General features: G+C 44.7%; 1 long non-coding RNA gene across 1 annotated transcript; it reads right to left on the bottom strand.

Moving 5' to 3' along the window:
- Positions 1-10,712: 10,712 nt before the first annotated feature.
- LOC119376092 (uncharacterized) lies at positions 10,713-13,744 on the bottom strand. Its single transcript, XR_007414557.1, has 3 exons — positions 13,677-13,744; positions 10,832-10,883; positions 10,713-10,775 (listed from the first exon to the last, which is right to left on the bottom strand). It is a non-coding gene; the product is annotated as an uncharacterized LOC119376092 (long non-coding RNA).
- Between the last annotated feature and the right edge of the window lie 6,336 nt (positions 13,745-20,080).

Raw genomic sequence — 20,080 nt, 5'->3', positions numbered from 1 at the left:
TCTGTCGTCGCAGTAACAAGCATCCCCTTCGTAGCTACCATCATAGTCAAACGACGACGAGCACGACCTTTGAATTTCCAAGCAACAAGTTAAAGCATTCGTTCACTAAAAGACATCCAGGTCCTTTACCTCAAAGACCCAGCTTTCCACCAGGTTTCCCATGTGCAAAAAATCGGCCTTTTCTCAGCCGTCACAGCATTACAGCACTCGAGGTTACTGACGTACCCGATGCACGTGGTTCCTCACCTCGCATCCGTGGCCCGCCACCTGGTTTTCCGTCACTTGGCTTTTCGATTGCTCATAATGTTCACTGCCCGCCTCATAAGCACGCTGAGGTTAGGATGGAGCAGCTGACGCATCGGGAAGATACCCAGTCACTTTCGCCACAAGGTTTTAATTCAACACTTACGAAGTGTTACCAGTATTCGCAACCGGAACCTAACCAAGACATCTCTGCTGCGGTATCGTCGTCTAATGCTCACCCACTTGAAAGGAGAAGCAATGTTGAGTCACCCTCACGATTGATCAGCACCCACATACGCGAGAGTCGAAGCAATCCCGAAGGCTCAGATGCATCGAACCTCGCACGCGGCCAACTGCCAGAAGCATTCGTAGTTAAAGGCGTCGTGGAACCCTGTGAGAAGCTTTCTAATCATTCTGACATACCACCATCAAAGCCCGACCCGCCAAGCATTAGCCCTTTGTGCACCAACGACCCATTGAATTCTGCATTCACTCACGACGAAAAGGAAAGTCATGTTCTGAAAAGAATGCCACATCAGCACATCGGCCGCAACATCAACGAGACAAGCCCAAGCAAATCAGCCAGGTTAAGCGACATGTTGTCCGACAAGGACAACTACAGACATCGAAACAACAGTCACGGCTTAAAGGAAGACGTTTACAAGCGAGTCAACTGAAGCGACGACAAATTCAAGGTGTCAAGACAAACAAGACATCAAATTCAAGAAAATCAAGACATTTTCGCAAGAGGGAACGTCAAGCAAGTTTTCTCCAGCAAAGATCACGACTCTGCCTGCGGCCAAAGCTACTCAGACAACAGGACAGAAAACGACCAAAGAGGCGCAAAACCACATCCTGTATTCCGGAAGGACACAGAGATCGCCCCTTCAGTCTCGGTCAACGAATACGCGAACTGGTAGCGACGCATGTGTACCCTCACGACAAAGAAAGCGACACCTACGAAATTCGAGCCGCTGGTGCTCCAAGCCGTTACAACCTCGCTCATTCCTCGCCAGAATACAAGATGTATCAACACCAGTTTCCACGTGCAAGGTGCACATGTGTTGTCCAGAACGCAACAGCCAGCCTCGCCCACCAGAGCTCTCCTTGATATCCCCGGACTGCTGGCCTCTTCTGTGAAGTCTTTGTGCGAGTTAACGGAACCTCATGGTGACATGGAACTACTGCGCATTTCGACATTTTTTGCTTCTAAGACTGCTTGTTCATGCTTTGTTGTTCGTAACTCGCGCATTCTTCCGGGGGGAGGGGGAATCCTGTGACGTAAGCAGGCATGCAGGGATGGCTGGTAGATGCCGACGAGGAAGAAGTGCGCGTGAATGGAATAAAGTAATGGCGTCTGAGCCGCTGGACGTCTCATTCATAGCGTCACATATATATATATATATATATATATATATATATTATATATATATATATATATATATAATATATAATATATATATATATATATTGTGTGTGTGTGTGTGTGTGGTGTGTGTGTGTGTGTGTGTTGTGTGTACTTTTATTTATGACGAGGGTGCTTGCATGCGTCGTGTGACGACTCACCTTGTAGAGGAGCTCACTACCCCGGCCAAAAATATGCCAGAAAATCCCAACACAGGCGCCAGCTCTTTCTTGACATAAAAGGGAGGATCTGCAGCAAATAATCGAGATAAATTGTACAAGCCACTTATCTATAGGCATCGGTACATAGTTATTATAGGTGTGCGTGTGGAACGCGAGTTCGTTTACCTGGTCCGGGTTGATATTGATTTTGACAGCATCGGATCGCAGTCACGAAACCGATATATTAGGGCGACAGCTCCTGCCATTAGCACCAGGTAGTACAGTGCAGAAAACCATACTCGACATGGCAGTCCTGCAAGGGTGACAGAAGAATTAACAGGCAGAGGAACGCAATTTAATGTAATTTCCATATCATCCAACGGCCTCATATAAGCGCTTTACGTTCTGTGGCACCGCTTTAAGTCACGCACACATGCGGACATATGCGTATATCACTGTGATGGTGAATATTACTGCATGCCAAAGCTTATGCTTCTGTTTTGTTCACTTCTTCAGCTGGACGAAAAGAAAGACATTAACCAAATGAGGTTACCAAATCGCCACGAAGAATCTCTTTTGGGAGTCGTCTAAGTGATGCGCAAGCGTAGACTGTATTGAAAGACGCTAACGCTGTTCTTGAGCGTCTTTCATCTTCTTCCGGCATCCGTCAGCATATCGCACGGCCCCATGGCAGGCCCATCCCGCGATCACCGAAAGGCGTTTGGAATCAAATTTTCGCAAAGTTCGAATTTTCTGGTGCGTAATCCTTCGTATCGGCTTTACATGTTGTCCTGCAGAGCACTTTTATTTTACTACCACGAAATTCAGCGAAGCGTTCATAGAAAGTGTTGTCCATTTATTGTTTGTTTTGCACCCGTGGTATACTAATTCACATATGTTCACATATGCACGCCTGCAGGCGTGATTGGGTAGCCCAGTGGTTAAGACTCTCGCCTTAGGAGCGTTGGGGCCTATGTTCAAATCCAGCACTGCCAAGGAAGCCTATTTCGATTTTTAAATGTATTTCTGTATGGCGACGATCATCTTACGTGACAGAGGATACGGACACTTCTTTCGTTTATCATCGACTAGAAATTCTTGAGCATTTAAAACAAAAGCCATGTATCGTAGCAGTGCTAGGACCCTCCAACCTGCTGTGGAAACCGTGGATGGTTACGACTGTCTCTATAGGGTGGATGGCCGGCAGCGCGCACAGTACACCTACTTATACGCTTGGGTACACGCTCCCCTGTTCGGTTTCATTGGAAAAACGGTATTACTTCCAGTTGATTATACATTAGCGTCCATCCCTCCTTTCCGACAAAGGCGAACGGATTTTTGTTTCAGCTATCATAGTGGCTTATTACTAACGCGGTGTCCCAGTCGAACGTAAAATACTGTACATATTTACCCTTCGTTGACGGGGAACTTTGGATCATGTAGTATCTACGCGTAATCAGCTTAGGAAGTTGTTGATGAGATTTATTAAATATTTATTTGCACGAACCTCTGGGCAGCTCTGAGGTTTCTCGAGGCGAGGTATCTGCAGAACCATCTGGTCAAATCCCAGCCGGTAGAGGAAAGACGCCGCGCCTCCCACGAGGCAGGACAACACGTTTCTCTTCCTTGGTCAAGTCGATGCTGACGCTGCCCTCCCCCATTGGGAATTCAATTAGACAAGAATAATTCGCAGCACACTGTGTCTCACTGTCAACCGCTGTTTTTTTTTTTTTTTAAAGCGAAGCTCTTTAAGCAATTCAGGTGGCTGGAGAGGAAGAAAGAGTAAGCGATATACTATGCCCAGGTGTAATGACAAGGCATGACAGTATAAGTACAATCTCAGTGTAACGAGGGTGATAAATGAGCGTACAATTCAAGCCATTGCAATAAGTAAGGAAAAAAGGAAAAAAAGGAAAAAAAGGGGAAAAAAGGAAAAAAAGGAGAAAAACGAAAAAAAAAAAAAAAAACAACCATTAAAACGAAATAAAAGACCAAGAAGCGCGATACAGGCGATACAGGCGCTACACTGTGCAACAAGCGCATCTTCATTCTTGTCTAGCGCTAGACAAGTTAGTTTTTCTTTGCTTTCGTTGATTCCAGAGGAGAGAGTGTTAAATTTATGAATCAGGTGCGATTCACGAAGCTCACGGTCATGGCTAGTGCGGAATCCAGATTCTAGTATCGTCACTTTGAGGTTGTTAAATGAGTGGCCCGGCATGTTGACATGTTTTGATAGTGGAAGGTTTGGTTGTGATTTGGCATGCGATCTGTGATTGTTGAACCGGATTCTGAATGGTGTTTCCGTCTGCCCTATGTTTGCATGTGGCAGGTGCCACACTCAAGGAGGTACACTACGTTAGATGAATCACAGTTGAAACTTCCTCTAAGTGTAAATGTGAATTGGTTTGATGTACTGGTGGCAGTGATTGAAGGTGTTATATGAGGACAAACTTTACACCGTGGTTTGTTGCAGCGGCTGCAACCGGTATGATTAGCGGTGACAATTTTAGACGACGTAAGAATGTCACCTATGTTTTCGAGCGTCTGTACACGACACGAGGAGGCTCAGGAAAAACGGCTTTTAGTCTGTCGCTTTTGGTAAGTATGTTATAATGTTTACGAAGTATGCCTCCAACCTTGGGGATGGACGCCGAATGTGTTAGCGCCAAATTAGCAGACTGCGACACGCTGGCCTTTCTGCTACCTTTTAAACTGTCCATCTGGTCGCGTTCTGCAGCTCGGTGTATCGTCGATAATTTTCTCCGGATATTTTCGTTTGAGAAGTTTCTTCTTGAGCTCCTGACAACAAGAATTAAAATCCTGCTCTTCAGAGCATATGCGCCTAAAGCGCTGTGCCTGGCTATATGGGATGCCAATCTTCCAATGGCGCACGTGGCTGCTTTCAAAATGAAGAAATTGATGATTATAAGTTGGCTTTTGAAAGAGTTTAGTACTTAGGCGTCCATGGGAAATGGTAATCGTGACGTCGAGGAAGTCGACAGTCAAGGGTGAGTAAATATGCGAGAATGTGATAGTGGGGTGTGCCGGTTGAATTTCGCTATGAAGTTAAGCAGTTCTCTTTCACTGTGTGTCCAAATGAAAATATATCATCGATGTAGCGTTTGAAATACATAGGCTTTAGTGGCACACTTTTAAGAAACGCGTCTTCGAGCACTCCCATGAAGACGTTGGCGTAGGTAGGGCCTATCTTTGTTCCCATCGATGTTCCACTTATTTGTACATAATGAGAACCGTTGAATTCGAAGTTGTTGAACTCAAGAATTAACTTCAGCAAGGTTTCAAGGGTTGAGCTGTCAATCAGCTTGTCAGATTGGAAGTGTTCATACGAATCTAGAACAGCCTGAATGCCATCCTTGTGGGGGATATTAGTATAGAGGAAGTGACGTCCATCGTCACCAGAAACGAGCCTTCAGGAACAGTTAGGTGTGCTATGCCGTTGAGAAAGTCATTAGTATCTTTAACGAAGGAAGCGAATGTGGCTGGAATAAATTTGATTAAACTGTCAACGTAACGAGATATGTTTTCCTTTATTGTTTGTATGCCCGAAACAATGGGGCGGCCTGGGTTTCCTGGTTTGTGTATTTAGGCAGTAGGTAAAATCTTCCGGCAACGGGACTAAGCGGAATGAGGCTGCGTGCTGTCTTATCGTCGATCCTTTTCTTCTTCACCAATGCTTTAATGGTATCTTTTATGATGACAAGAAAGTCGGCAGTAGGATCAGCGGGAAGTTGTTCGTAAAACGTCGCGTCAGATAACTGTCTTCCGGCTTCTTTTATGTAATTTTCTTTACTCATTATCACAATCGAACCACCCTTGTCCGCTGGTTTTATGATAATGTCATCGCGTGCATTCAGGCTTCTAAGAGCATCAGATTCACTGGCGGAAAGATTTCTCTGGAACCGGCCACGTGTCTTGTAAGTGTCGAGCACGTCGCGTGAAACAGCTTTGATGTATAGGTCTAGGCACTTGTCCCTTGTGAGGCGGGCGTCCAGTGTGTCGTGGACGGTATGGCCGGGCGATCCTCTTTGTTGCTAGCATGGTCATAAAAAATTCTTTTAGTCTTAGATTCCGAGCGAAGTTTTCTATATCCTTTAGCAACTGAAATTCGTCAAAGCCGCCAGAGGCTGGGCAGAAATTGAGGCCTTTAGAAAGAACCCTTTCTTCCGCAGGGAGAAGTAACGTCAGAAAGGTTGACTATGTTGGCGTTTTGTTGGGTTACCTCCGGCAATTTTTTAGGAGTTGGGATTACAGAACTAGGCGAACTGCTTATTTTGGCCAAATTGGGGGCTACTGGAACACTGTCCCGCAATAGCTTCCGAGTTTTTTTTGCCTAAGGCGTTTACTTTTTCCTTTCGTAAAGACTCAGCAAACGTGCTTCATGGGGGCCGAGTTTTTTTCCCTTTTTTTCCTTTACTTATTGCAGTGGCTTGAATTGTACGCTCATTTATCACCCTCGTTACACTGAGATTGTACTTATACTGTCATGCCTTGTCATTACACCTGTGCATATGTACATCTTCTAACTACGCATAATCACGGTACACGTCACAATTATCGGAGAGATTCGATCTGTATGTCTTACTGTCTGTATTCGCATTCTGTTGTCTGTTCTTAAAACACGTGATAATGTGTGATGCGCATTGCTGTTCCAATCAGTGCAGATGGCGCTGACGTGTTTTTGAAAAGTGCTTTTAAAGCCATGTATCAAATGTTCTCGCGTTACTCTGACGAAGGCTGGTCCACCAGTGACGTTCAAAGAATTCGGTATATATATATATATATATATATATATATATATATATATATATATATATATATATATATTATATATATATATAGAGAGAGAGAGAGAGAGAGAGAGAAATGGAATAAAGAAGGAAATATAGAAAGAGATAATAGATAGAGAAAAAAATAAAAAAAAACAGATATAAAAAGAGATACAAGAAAGAGAGAGAAAGTGAGAAGGTAAGAAAAAAAACTGGCCGCGTATCTGCGTGCTCCGTTGCAAATGCCGCCTAAAGACGATAGAGGAGGTGCTGCGTGAAATATGGACGCCATCTGGCAATACGTCAGGAAACATGAGCTTGTGCAGAGGGTTTCCTTCCTCCGTGGCAGAGCGCGCATATGGCATTTTCAGCGCAGCGGCATTTCAGCACAGCTTAAGAAACTAGGGTCTTTAGAATTGCGTATATATGTATTTCTATTAAAGGAACACACCACCTAATAGTGACCTAGTGATGTTACGCCTCAGATATGCGTTATTTACCTTTTGATCGACAACGTTCACAAGTATGAACAGCCGTAGCAGTTCAAGATGGGTGCGGTAAGCAAGTGGTTCAACTTTGGCCGGGTGGCTGAATCGGGTGACAGACAGACAAACAGAAAGACAGACAGACCAAAATTTCTGCGTTTGGGTTCCCCAAGAATGACTATCGTCTTTAAAATAAATAGTAACACAAGGAAGGCCATCGAGCCTCGCTCTCCCCTCAGGCTTGGCCCCACTAGTTCGGAGCTGTGATAATTTTTTTTCTCATACTTATAGGCCACAGTTGAAAGGGGGTGCAAATAAACTGAATGGCTCGCGTACAGAGGTTTCACTTTCCACAAAACCCGACGCGTTCTCCAATGACGCGTTGGAATAAGGCAGCATTGTCCAATCTCGAGTGATTTGACTGTGAAACTGGTACCCTGAACCGTCATAAAGAAACTCGTCGGAACAAGTTTACTTTGTTATGCGCCTTTAAAGGAGAAAATGAATGACGAATGTGCACTCCCACAGTGCCCAAGCTGACGAAACGTCGTCATCATCCTCCTCATCATCATCATCATCATCACTTTTGTGCTATTGTGTGTCCACTGCGGGATGAAGGTCTCTTTCATTAATCTCCAGCTTAGCCTATCTTGCTCCAGCTAATTTCGTTTTACGGCTGCGAACTTCTTCGTTTCGTCACTCCATTTAGACCTCCGCTGTCCTCTGCTACGTTTCCACTTACTCGAATCCCTTCTGTCGCTCTGAGCTGACCATCGGTATATGTCCTTCGCATTACGTGTCCTGGCCAGGTCGAACTTTTTTTCAAATGTTAGTTAGAATGTCGGGTACGCCTCTTTGTCTAATCCACCGTGCTCTCTTCTTGCCTCTTAGTGTTACGCCTATCATGTTTCGTCCCGTCGCACGTTGCGTGGTTCTCAACTTCTCGAGTTTTTTTTTTTTTTGTCGACAGCCGGATAATGAATACTCGAATCGTATAGCACAACATCTTCAATTAGTACCTATAATTTCTGAAATTAAACATTAATTAGGATTTCGCTGAGTAAGGCATGATATTTTAGATTATTTGAATTATTATAGTGACGCGCTGTTTCAGGTGTCGAAGTGTATCCTCTACTATGAGAGAATGCATTTATACGCACTGAATTAAGCTCACCTCCGGATCTGTGGCACGTATACCTGAATCTGGCGCAATGAAATGGCGATATTCCAGCACGTTTAGATCGCGACGGATAGTTCAAGAATTCGTTTCACGAGTGAAGAGCGCTGTTTTCTTTCCTGCTTTTAGCTTGTTTTGTAGGTAGGCCAAACAATTGACGATTGCCTCTAGCTTATCGACGGATGAAGATAGCGTTTTCTTTATGACTTCCTCGGCTGCAAAATGACGAGGCACTGAAGAGAATCCGCTTACTCCAGTATGTACTCGGTGACGTCGATGTCGTTCAAGGGGCGCAAGGGTAGCGTACCGGCGATCGAGTCGTAGACCACTTTGCGATTACCACCAGTGGCGCCAGCAGGTGATCAGCGCCTGCAGGCAGTCCGTCCACACGACACCACGCAGACCAGCCTGCGCAAAGGTGTGGGTCGTTTAACGCACTCGGCTTTTAATGTAGTGATATCGGCCAAAGAGACAACGCTTCCCAACTCACAACCTGACTAACATTCCACTTACCACTTACCCCACGAATGTTCGAAAAACGTCTGGTTGCCGCTCGTGGTACTGCACATAGAGAATGTTAGGGATGCTGCCTTTGCAGAGATCATTGCAAAGGCAGCAATTGATTCCGGAAATTTGAATGTACTCCTCTCTTGTGCGACACAGAATTTGGTGTTCGCCACTTGACGGCCAACGGAATGATTCAGATTGCATGAATGCTGTAGCCACCGAAATAAGTTGTCGGGTCTTTATATGTGATGATGCAGGATGGTAAAAAAATGTAAATCCGTGGATGTGTTAAAATCCGTTCGTATTTCGTACAGGACGAAGCGCAGCACTGCACGAAAGCAGAAAAAAAGACTTATGCACCCGCAACTGTGCTACTTCAAGCAATATTCCTTTGTCGTGTTCTACGGACCCATGTCATGAACCTGACCTTTAACCAATAGAAATAAGATCATGTAACTGCACTCTGTACAAAGCTGCCATACATAACTGCAGCTTGCAGAAACACGGAAAAACTACACCGTACACGACGTCTTAACTGCATGCTACGCTGATATTCGTGGTGTCTAGGACAGTAATATGGTAAAAAGAATTTACTTTTTAAGGAATTATTTTGGCGCGCAGGGGCATGTGTGTGCGCGTGTGCTCACACCGCCTTTCCGTACCCTTTCTTACGGAATTCCATCTCATGGAGCAGCATTTCATTATTTCTGGTGAATTTTTGTTACATTCAGTTAACTAATTCTTAGGTGATGCTTCCAATTGACAACATAGAAATTCTGCGGCTGTCAAGGGGCTGCAAGGCCTTTGCGTATCTCTAAAAAAAGTACCTCGCCGACGCTTAGTTAATTTTCACAATGTCCGGTGCCCATGGTATTTTTCATGCGTGTTCGACTTCATTAATTGTCGTTCTTTTTTAAACATAAGTGACGAAAGCCTTCTTTTATTATTACGTTTGTGCTGAAGAGAACTTTGAATCATGGTTGAAACCCATTATTCTTCTTTGAAACAACCCATGGCAATGTTTTGCTGGCCCAAAAGCACAAAGTAAAACAATGTATGTAGTGTCACGTAGAGAACTCACCATGAATAAAGACTATCTGTATTGGGGGACCAGGCCCAGCAAAGCATGCAAGTATAGCAGTCACAGTGCAGTGATAGCGGAGAGCGCGATCGTCGATAATCTACACCGTCAGTGAAGCACGACGGCATCTATGGGTCATCGTGCGCTCCAACGTTATCGCTGATGCTCGTGCAATTTACAGAACGTACGCAGTTTTTTGTGTTGCGCAGGCAATAGGTTAAAATTGTCGATAACATTCGAGAACATTCCGATACGCTGAATGGCGGTTTGCGGCGAATGATAACAATGTCTTAGTGAAACCCGGTCGCATGGCAACAGACAAAAAGTACAGCGCCCAAATATTTAACTAGCGTGCGCGAGCGGCAACTTTCTGTGCGTCAGTGCCATATGAGGGAGCCGCGAGTTGCAAACAGGACGAGGGTAAGCGCATGCCCACAAAGCTCGCTCAGCTGGGCCCATCAGACACTAGGGCTGTTCTTTCTTAAGGTCGTCAACCCATATATAGCGCGTTTCAGGCGAACCAGTCTTCAGCTTATCTCATGGGTGGGTTCGTTTGGTGTATCTTTAAATTTTATTTCCTCGATTGCTTGCTGCAACGTTCATCTTCAGAACTTAAAATTCGAGCAAAACCATTCGCCTACTCACGCTGACTCTTCGTGTGAAGTGCGTTGATATGGAGGGACGTCCTCAAAAAATAATAGCCTGGCAGACGATGGCCACAGCGTAGCGCGATTTGTGGGCATGCGCTTACCCGTGTTTTCAACTTGGCTCCGTCCAATGGCGCTGACCCAGAAAAGTCGCCGCTCGCACGATAGTGAAAGATGTGGGCGGATGTATACGCGTGCCAGTATATATACTTACAACAGCGCCATAGTAGGTGCCCATTAGGCCGAAGAGGATGCTGGCTGTTGTGACAGGTATCCCAAATACTGGAAGAAATAAACTAATTTGAGGTGCCAGTAGATAAGGGGGATAAGGGACTTACTCGTCGATGATGTCAGTGCAGCTGAGAAGATGAGGGCAGCGCCGACGCTTTGCTGAAATATATAGAAGGATGAGCAAAAACTTATGTCTTTTCTCTGAATTTCATCAAGCATCATTTACACTGTACAATGCTATACATTGAAGAGACGTAGCGGCCTACAATTGCTATTTTTATGCACGGTTGCTATAGAGTAGAGTAGTGTTTGTTTTTAAAGGCAATGCCTTCTCAAGCCTTTGAACTACATTTTGTAAGGAAATTTCATGTTCGATATCCATTTGCTGACCGAATAATAATAATATCTAATGTCCCAAACCACGATGTATGATTATGAGGGACGTCGTAATGGAGGGCTCCGGAAATTTCGACCACCTGGGGTTCTGTAACATGCACCTAAATCTAAGTAACGGGCCTCAAACATTTTCGCCTACATCGAAAATGCAGCCGCCGCGGCCGGCATTCGATCCCGCGACCTTCGGATCAGCAGTCGAGCACCTTAACCACTAGACCACCGTGGCGGGGCCATTTTCTGACCGAAGCAAACAGAAGGAAAAACAGACGAAGTAACGAGAACATAAACAAATTTCCAAACAATGCGTGGGATTGCATTAGATTTATTGTTCTTTTTTTTTAAATTCTGTCCCTGTCTCCGATGTGTGAATCACAAAGTCTAATCAATCTCCAAAGCATTGCGATGACTGGACAATCCCCTGCTGTCCGTGCTACTCGAACCCCGTTCCTGTCATTGGGCAACGACCCAAAAGCAGCGAAGCCATTTTTGTGCGTCTCGAGGATGACTGGCTTACTTGAACACTTTGACTGAGTGATGCCGCCGTCACGCTTGCACGAATTCGCCGCACATTTCTTCACCTCCCTCCGCTGTACCTCTCTCTAACCTTTCCATTCTCATTCTACCAAACCATACATACGCCTTTCTGTTTCTCTTCCTCCCCGTTTTTGTTTTCGTGATTTTACTTCCTTATCTCACATTCCAAGTTCGAGTGATTCTTCCAGCTTTGTCAAAGATGAACGTTCTGTATCGATCAACTTTCTCTTTCGGGCAGGGAAAACTTTGCCTATTCTAATTTTCTGCTTATTGTTTGTAGAATTAAATGCTGGTGCACTAATGGCCGAGACAAAATTTGCTGCGCTCTATTAAGGTTGCGACCAGATACTGGTACGTTATAACTTACTGGCGTTGGAAAATCTGGTCTGAACTGCCGCGAAATTTAATTTCCTAGGTTTTGTTTTGGCTTGCTTTTTTACAATCCAGGCACTCGACATTGCGGATCACGCATATGAACTCAACTGATGAGTTATAAATACAAATTTGCAGCTCCTTCATAAACCAATACAGAGGTACGTATTGGGCAATCAAAACTATGCAACGTGATCAGAGAAAAAGTAAAAGAGATCGTTTTGTGCAGAAATCCGCAAGGACATAATTTGTACAGCATTAGTGCATACAGGCAAGTCGCATGGGATGACATGCAGGTAATTATTCCTTAAAAATTTAAAGTTAAATGTATCAAATAGACATGTTATTAACCAAAGTACAAAACAAAAGCAATCTGCACAACAAGTCTGGTGTATAACCAGGAACTATCAAATCTGTTACACCTTGGAGGGTAGCTCTAGTGGACACGGACTAAAGCAAGACACACGGACACACAGACGGAAGCGCTCTAGCAAGTGGTTTTATTGAAAACCTGCCCTACATATACACATCGCTTTTATGACCATGTGACAATTTCAGCGCACTGACGAATTCAGGAACATAATTTCTTTTGCTGACAACACTGTCTCGATCCACCTGCTCGCCATTGGAAGACAGTGCCACTTCGATATACCATGGCTTACCTGCCTATAAACTTTAAACTGAGGGAAGCTAGTGCTGCATGTTTGCAAGTAACTATGGAAGTTAGCCCATATTTATAGGCTGCGGATGGGAAGAAAGTTTGAAACGTTTACATGTGACTCGGTGAAAGTGCATGGTGATCTGATAACTGAATTGCTGGTTGTTGGTCTAAAAATAGTCTGGCAAGAATTGATAGAATTATTAGGAGAATAATAAAGATCATGGTTTGCAACCCCATAAGGCTAGACTGATTAAATACTAATGAACTGTGCATACTTTAGATGTTCGCGGCATTTCCTTCTCAAAGGCGGATGACACAAGCCTTCAAAGGGCGCGCACTCCAGACTGACGTCATGAGCCGGGCTGCTACTGACCCCGCCTTCGGAGAACATTGCCGAGTGCATGAGCGGGTCTTTTCTTTAGTCGCGGAGGAGGTCGACTGCCGCGCTTAGGTTGTCTCGGCGGCGCCACCCCGGACTTCTTAAGCTGTATCCGACTATAGAGTATTTACACTAATTATATTACAAAAATAGCTAATATACGTGCAATTCATGTTCCTGTATATCTTCCAAGAACTGACGGAGTTCAACAGTTTTAAGCAAGTGAAGCGGTCATTTAAAAAGGCGCTATCACATTGACATAAAAGCTGTTATTTCTTTCTAGCTACTTCTATCGAAAATGCACATATTGTATTTGCCCATGTTCCTTGGAAAACGAACGCGTAAAATCCCTTTTCCGATTAAGAACTAGCGTTCATAGGAGTAGTATTAGTAGCACTAATATATAATAATAATAATAATATAATAAAATAATAATAATAAAATAATAATAATATAATAATAATAATAATAATAATAATTTATTATTAAAATAATTTTCTACCGTATCCGGAGCTAGATAGCCTGCGCTACCCTAACAGTTCTACACTACACTACTTCACAAAACAGCAATTCGGGTCGCAATCGTTCGCGTAAACAGGAGTAAACTCACCGTTAAAATGATGTAGATTGCACATGCCGTCAGCGAAATAAAAGCGTTGTATCTCATTCGAATGTACTGCAAAGCAAGAGACAAAGTAGTCAGAAAGCCTCCTTAGAGAATAACCTCCGTCTTATACAGAAGGTTACTTCGCTGAACACGCAAACTCCACACAAGAAAGCAGATAGCATCTCTCAATCGACGTATAGTCACTGTTGTCATGACCGTTCAAGAAAACTTTTCATAAGTGCAGAGTCTCATTCAGTCGAAGGATTGCGTTGTCCTCAACTCGGTGGAAAGAAAAATGAGCTTCGAGTCTAGCATTGTTCGAGAATACGGGCGTAAGCCTTTAAAAGCCACGACGATAGAAATCCCCATTCGCGCGAAGCTGTATAATGTCCTGAGACTGCTTACATTCTTTAGGGCTCGGCGATGATCGACGAACTTTCGGACTAATGAATTGGCATCTTAATCGCAATTATTACTTTTATTTTTTTTTTCTGAGCGCGAATGATCAGTCGAACTGCCAGGCACATCATGCTAGAGTCGATCGCGAACGCCCTCGCTTGGCTTCCTAAACCGCAAAGGCGAGCAACATTCTCGAGTGCCTCTTCAGTGCAGCTCATTGACTGCGTGCAAAGGAACTCTCTAGTACAAGAGCAAGTTCTTTTGCGATGTACGCTTCGATGATGTCTGAGTGAGCACGATAAGCTTGATACATGCACTCACTTAAACTGCCGCTGGAAATCTCTGAAAGGCATCGGCCGTTTACAAAAAAAAGAAATATTAAAGACAGAGAAAAAGTACATGACAGCATGCTTTATCCTTTTATTTTGTGAGAAGGTTTATGTACACAAGCCACGAGTTATGCTTAGCTCTAGCTCACGTACTTAACTACCTAAGTATGATAATGGGATAAAGTTTTCTATTCATCTTGTTAAACTAGGTTAATCAATGTAGATTTTATAGTTCGATTCTTTATTTTGAACTATTCGTTGAGGGTGACGAGTCCGACAGGTGACCTACATAAAAGCTGCTCCTTTCACACTGTGCAGAACGCGAGAGAAACAGACGTTCCGACAGTTGTTCCTGTATTATGGCGGTGTCATGGGAAATACAAGAACAGTGTAAACGTTTAGGAAGGAATGTAGCACGAATAGATCCAAAACCTTTAGAATGGCGAGCTACACGTGTACGTTCTAGTATCGTACACGCTACAGAGAAAAGGCGACTGAATAGCAAAATAATATTTGCAAATAAAAAGAGTAGTTGATTTGAGATGCCTACCTACTGTATGACATTCTGCCGCTAGTGAAAACAACACGCACGAGAAAGACACGATACACGACGACATGGGGCGACACGGACGCCCATGTCGTCGTGTTCGTGTCTTTCTTGTGCGTGTTGTTTTCACTAGCGGCGGAATGTCATGCAGTAAGCAATACCAACTAGGTCAAGAAGAAGTTCTCCTCAAGTATATGCCTACCTCGTATAGCCGCCATAAAGTATGTATTTATGCATAAAAGAAAGTAGGCGATTACTTTCACGGCTTCTTTCTTTCCAAAATAATTTTCCAAAACATCATAACACCAGAATGAGCATTGTTTCTCATTGGCGGAATTATTGTCGCCTAATCACTTATTCTCTGTATAGCTGACAGCTTGGAGCCCGCCCTCCATGATAGCAATCGCTGTGATAGCGGCACAACCATGGATATAATGGCCATCTGCGGAGAGCAACCACACGAAGGACACGTAGTGCTCATCTAAGGGCCAGCATTGTCATGTCGACCGCCATTGACAATGGTGTTTTTGAGGGTTGTTTTCCGGCGTTTTCATCGGGAATCGCTGTCATTATCTGCACGAATGAAGACTCGCTCGACTTGTTGATAACGTTATTTGAACTCTCTTTGTATGCACTGCGGGGTAGCTCTGCGCAAGTGCGACACATCGCTTCGGGCTGGCGTGCTCACACCTTACGTGCTCGCATCGCAGGCTTCTCCGTAAGGCTCGACCATAATTGGCCAGGAGGGTCACACATATGTACGCAAGCTACATTTCTACTCATGAAGTGCAAGTGCCATCACTACCAGTTAAAACATTTCCTTAGTTGAAAAGGGCTAGTTTAACAGTGTAGCCATAGACGATAGAGGAAAGAAAAAAAAAAGCTGATAGAAAGAAGACCAAGTTATAAGTGTAACTGATTGCAAGGATTCACTTATCTATCGCAACGCCTTGGATGCATGACTGGAATTTTTCAGCTTTATCTCTGTACAAGCCACCTTACGCGGCAGCCCAGTGGCAATGACGTCGCGCAGCTGAATTCGAGGGCGCAGGTTCGATTCCCCGCCGCAATGGTAGCATATTCATGAAAGCTAAAGCGCTAGCCTGCCTAAAGTTATAGGAAAAAGTTAAGAAAACCCGAAATCTGAACGAAATTAATCCGACGTCTCTCATCATCAATCATATCGTGGTTTTAGAACGTAAAATCTTAGAATTTAATCCAAAGTCTTACAATGTCCATTAAACGATACCTAACTAGCAAATGTACTTGTTTATTGTGAACAGATAGTGATCCCATACTTTGAGATTGTTGTGCTTAACTCTTTATAAATAACAATAATGACATCGTACAGAAAGTGGAACCTTTGCGTCGGGATAGGCTTCGTTACTGCCTTCAAATTAATTATAAATAATTTTCACTTAATGAATAAATTAGGTAGTTCTAGATCTCAATGCCATAATTTGGTTATTAGGCCCGTCATACTTGAGACCTCGGGGTTAATTTGGACCTCCTGACGTTGTTATTGCTCTCGCTAACCGATTTGCCCTTTGTACACAAAACATTAAGAATGTTTTCAAAAAGGTTTGTTGAAAATTTTTTGTCAGACGCGATTTAATCCGACTTAAGAATCGACGCGCAAACCAGTCGCGGTCATACACCATAAAAATCCTTGGCGTCATCGACCTCCTCCGTAATCCTTTGTCATCCTCTTTTTTAATTACTTTGTTTTTCGACAACTACAAACTTCCACGTTGCAGAAAAGGCCTCTTATTTACAATTACAAGAGTGCAGTCAGCTACCTGATCTAATATCACGCTTCCTTCAGTGCAACATGCTCAAGTACTGATATCACACTGCAGCTTAGCACGATGGTAGAGCTGATTTTTCGTTGTTTTTAAGATACATAATGTAATCAGTGATCCTGTATTAAACAACTAACGAGAAAATCGCCGGTAAAAAGTGATAGCTCGCGGTGAAGCACAAAGCGTGTATCATTTCTTTCTCGTGTTATTTTCGTTTTTAAGTTCACGTATCAACCGGTCAAGTGTCAAACACTCTTTGCCGAAAGAGGTTGCACAGAAACGTCGTTAATAGAAATGACAAGGTACTAGGGAAGGAATAGGAGTCCTTAGTCCTTACATGGCGGCAAAACGCTGAAAGTCAAGAAATTATCCGACGTTAACGCTTGCATGACAAATTGTTTCGTCACTAATACATAGATGTTGCCGCAAACCATGCTGTTCGTTCTTATTAGTGACGTCTCTGAAGTCCATTTGATAAAGTTTTAACGGTACCACTTGTGCTCAAGATAGAGCGCAATTGTATATTTAGAGAGTTGCGTACATACGCCTGCATTCACAAACTGAACTATAGATCGCAGTAAATCAAAAAGATGTGCGAAACCTCTACTGGATTTGTGTAAGTATGTTCAAGCATCGTGCCGCTTCCTCATCTCCGTTGTTTGGTACTGACCATCGCTTGACCACTGCTTGACACCTACTGAACATCGACTGAATACCCAGAACACTTGTAAGATTCGGAGTTCAAGTTCTTATATACTTCGGAGGTCGAGGGTTCGAGCCTCCACACGCTTGGTAAATCGGGGTTCGATTCCTTATTCACTATAGACCAGAATTTTCATCGCTTGCAAGCGGCAGCCATCTTTGGTGGGGGTTTGCTGATCACATGCAACGGATGACTGCGATAATGCCCGGCCTGTCCTTATCGCCTGCTGGCTGTGCTGGCCGCGAGTGCTGCCTCGCCATCAGTAACCAATCCCACAGCCCCTAGCGCTGGCCGCGCCGACTTATGATAGCTAGGATCAAGATCATGTACGCTTGCTCTAAACGTGGATGCGAGGGTATAAATAATCTGGTCTGTATACCATGATCTGTTTCCATAGATGAAAAATTGCTAGAGAGGGAGCCAAGTTTTCGACAATATAGATTTGTCTTCGTCAGGGTAGTTGCTGCCTCGACGAATACAATACAATTATGAAGGCAATATATCTGCAAGGCTCCATAGCAAATACACGTTTCCTTGTGTTTACGAAGGAGGTGCATGTATCCCTATGTGATTAAAAAAATGTTTCAGAAGAACACGCTGATGTTGCCAACAATCCACATCTCCAATGTTCTAACATTCGAATGTCACAAATAGTCTTATTACCAAGTTACTTTTCAATAACAAGGGGTTGACTTTACAAACGCGGTTTTCCTGGGGAGCTCGCCAAAGAATGCTTACGCATTGAAACAATTTTCGAATTTAAAGCTGTGGCTTTAAAAGACGTACTACCAGTGAAATTGCGCCAAGTAACGTGGGACGCGAGACGTAGTTCATCTTTGCGTCAGCAGGCAGCGCAGCCGCCGATTTGGCGCCAGCTTTAAAGCCCCTTTGAAGTCTGCACCCGCGATTGCGGCGACAGTTTTCCAAGGCTGCAGCGTTTGGTGGTGCAGTCGTGAAAGTAAATCGTGACGTGCTTAGTGAATGGGCCATTAGCTTTATCGCAAAGCAGCGTGGCCGACGTGGGGACGATGATACGACTCGCCGGGGCACATCGCCAGGCGCAGTGGCGTTTGTTTTGAAAACAGGTGCACGTGGGAAACAAGGCGAGGACAAAAGTTTCAAACGACGGCCTTTGAGGCCTCGCATGTGGATGGCTGCACACGGCATTGCGCAACTTTAGGAGGGAACGCTGACAACATAGGGGCCTGAAACAGCGTCTGCTATGAAAATACGGCAAGAAACGGCCAGGACAAACTCTAAACTTGTACACACGTTAAGAGTACGCGTGGCGATTGTCTCATCTTGCCGTCAATTCCTTTCGCAGTACGCGCTCTACATGTCGACACGACGGCGTGGCGCAAGCACCATCGTCCTCATGTAAACATTTCGCCCTAACGCGCGTGGGCCCTGCTGGGCGCGGGAAGCCCTTGACATTGCTTGCCTCGAAGACGGAGGTGACGCCGAGCCTGTAGAAGACGGGCACGACGCAGTACACGACGAGCCGCACCGCCGCCACAGTGATCAGCACGTTCCAGGCGAGGTGTAGACCGTAGGCGTAGAAGTGCGCCGTCAGGGCCACCAGCCCGAGCGGCGAAGCGGTGGAGACGAGCACGGACACGGCCAGCGGGAGCACGCCCAGGCTGCGGTCGCCCAGGAAGGCCTCGCGGCTCACGTCGTGGCCGTGGCGCTTGCGGCACGAGACGTATATGCCCTGCGCCACGCCCAGTGCCATCAGCACTGCGTAGAGCACGTAGTCGAGCACGTGCGCTGCCCATGCTTCTCAGTGAGACGCTCACTCTCTACTACGACTACACGCACCGGCGGGCGCGGCAAAAATGCAGCGCCCTGTCGCAATGCGCGTCTGTCGCTGCCGCCACAGCTGCGCGGCCTGGTTTCCCTGCGTGCAGCACCGCCGGCTTCGACGTTGCGGTTGCGTGACTATCGATGGACGCTATGCGCCGGTCTCTTCCGTCTCTCTGATGTGTGCGCGCAAAATTGTGCCTTCTTTATCGGCACGTCGGGGATACTAGTGGAGAACGAGCGAGAGGGACCGACTTGGCCGGAGGGGAGGGATGGCTGCATTCTAGTTTGGCTTTCCTTTAGGTTTCTCTTTTTTTTTTCTCCTCGACGTGGATAAAATGGAAGTGGATGATGCTGGCCTTTGTTATAACTGTGTCCTTTTAGGCGTTTTGTTTATACACATAAAATACGACAGTGAGAGCAGATGTGGACTGAGATAGCTGTAATAGGGGTTGTTTCTGCGCTGTCTTACTTGTTTTGTGCTCGACTAATTAAGGTCGAGCGTGTTTATTTCCAGGTACGTGCTATTTTTGTTTCTGTGTCACAGGCGAAAGTTTTTTTTTAAAATCTATTTTTACTTAATGTGCCAGTGAGTGAGTTGTTTTTCTTGCACATATAGCACATGTGACGTGAAATCGGTGTGATCGCGACACGTCAGTTCGGTATCTATTCATATATATATGTTTATACCTGTATGCGTCAAGGGGTGAAATCGCGTCAATATAGTTTTACGTACAATTAAAGAGAAACTTTCGTTTGTTTCTGAGTGTAAAAGCTCCTTAATGTTCAGTGCTTCTGAATGTTCTATGTAGTCATGTGATGACCGT

The sequence above is a fragment of the Rhipicephalus sanguineus genome, unplaced genomic scaffold, assembly GCF_013339695.2.
Source record: "Rhipicephalus sanguineus isolate Rsan-2018 unplaced genomic scaffold, BIME_Rsan_1.4 Seq1095, whole genome shotgun sequence".
NCBI classification, from domain to species: domain Eukaryota; kingdom Metazoa; phylum Arthropoda; class Arachnida; order Ixodida; family Ixodidae; genus Rhipicephalus; species Rhipicephalus sanguineus.
The sequence above is the reverse complement of the archived record's forward strand: the minus strand, read 5'-3'. Positions and strand labels throughout refer to the sequence as shown.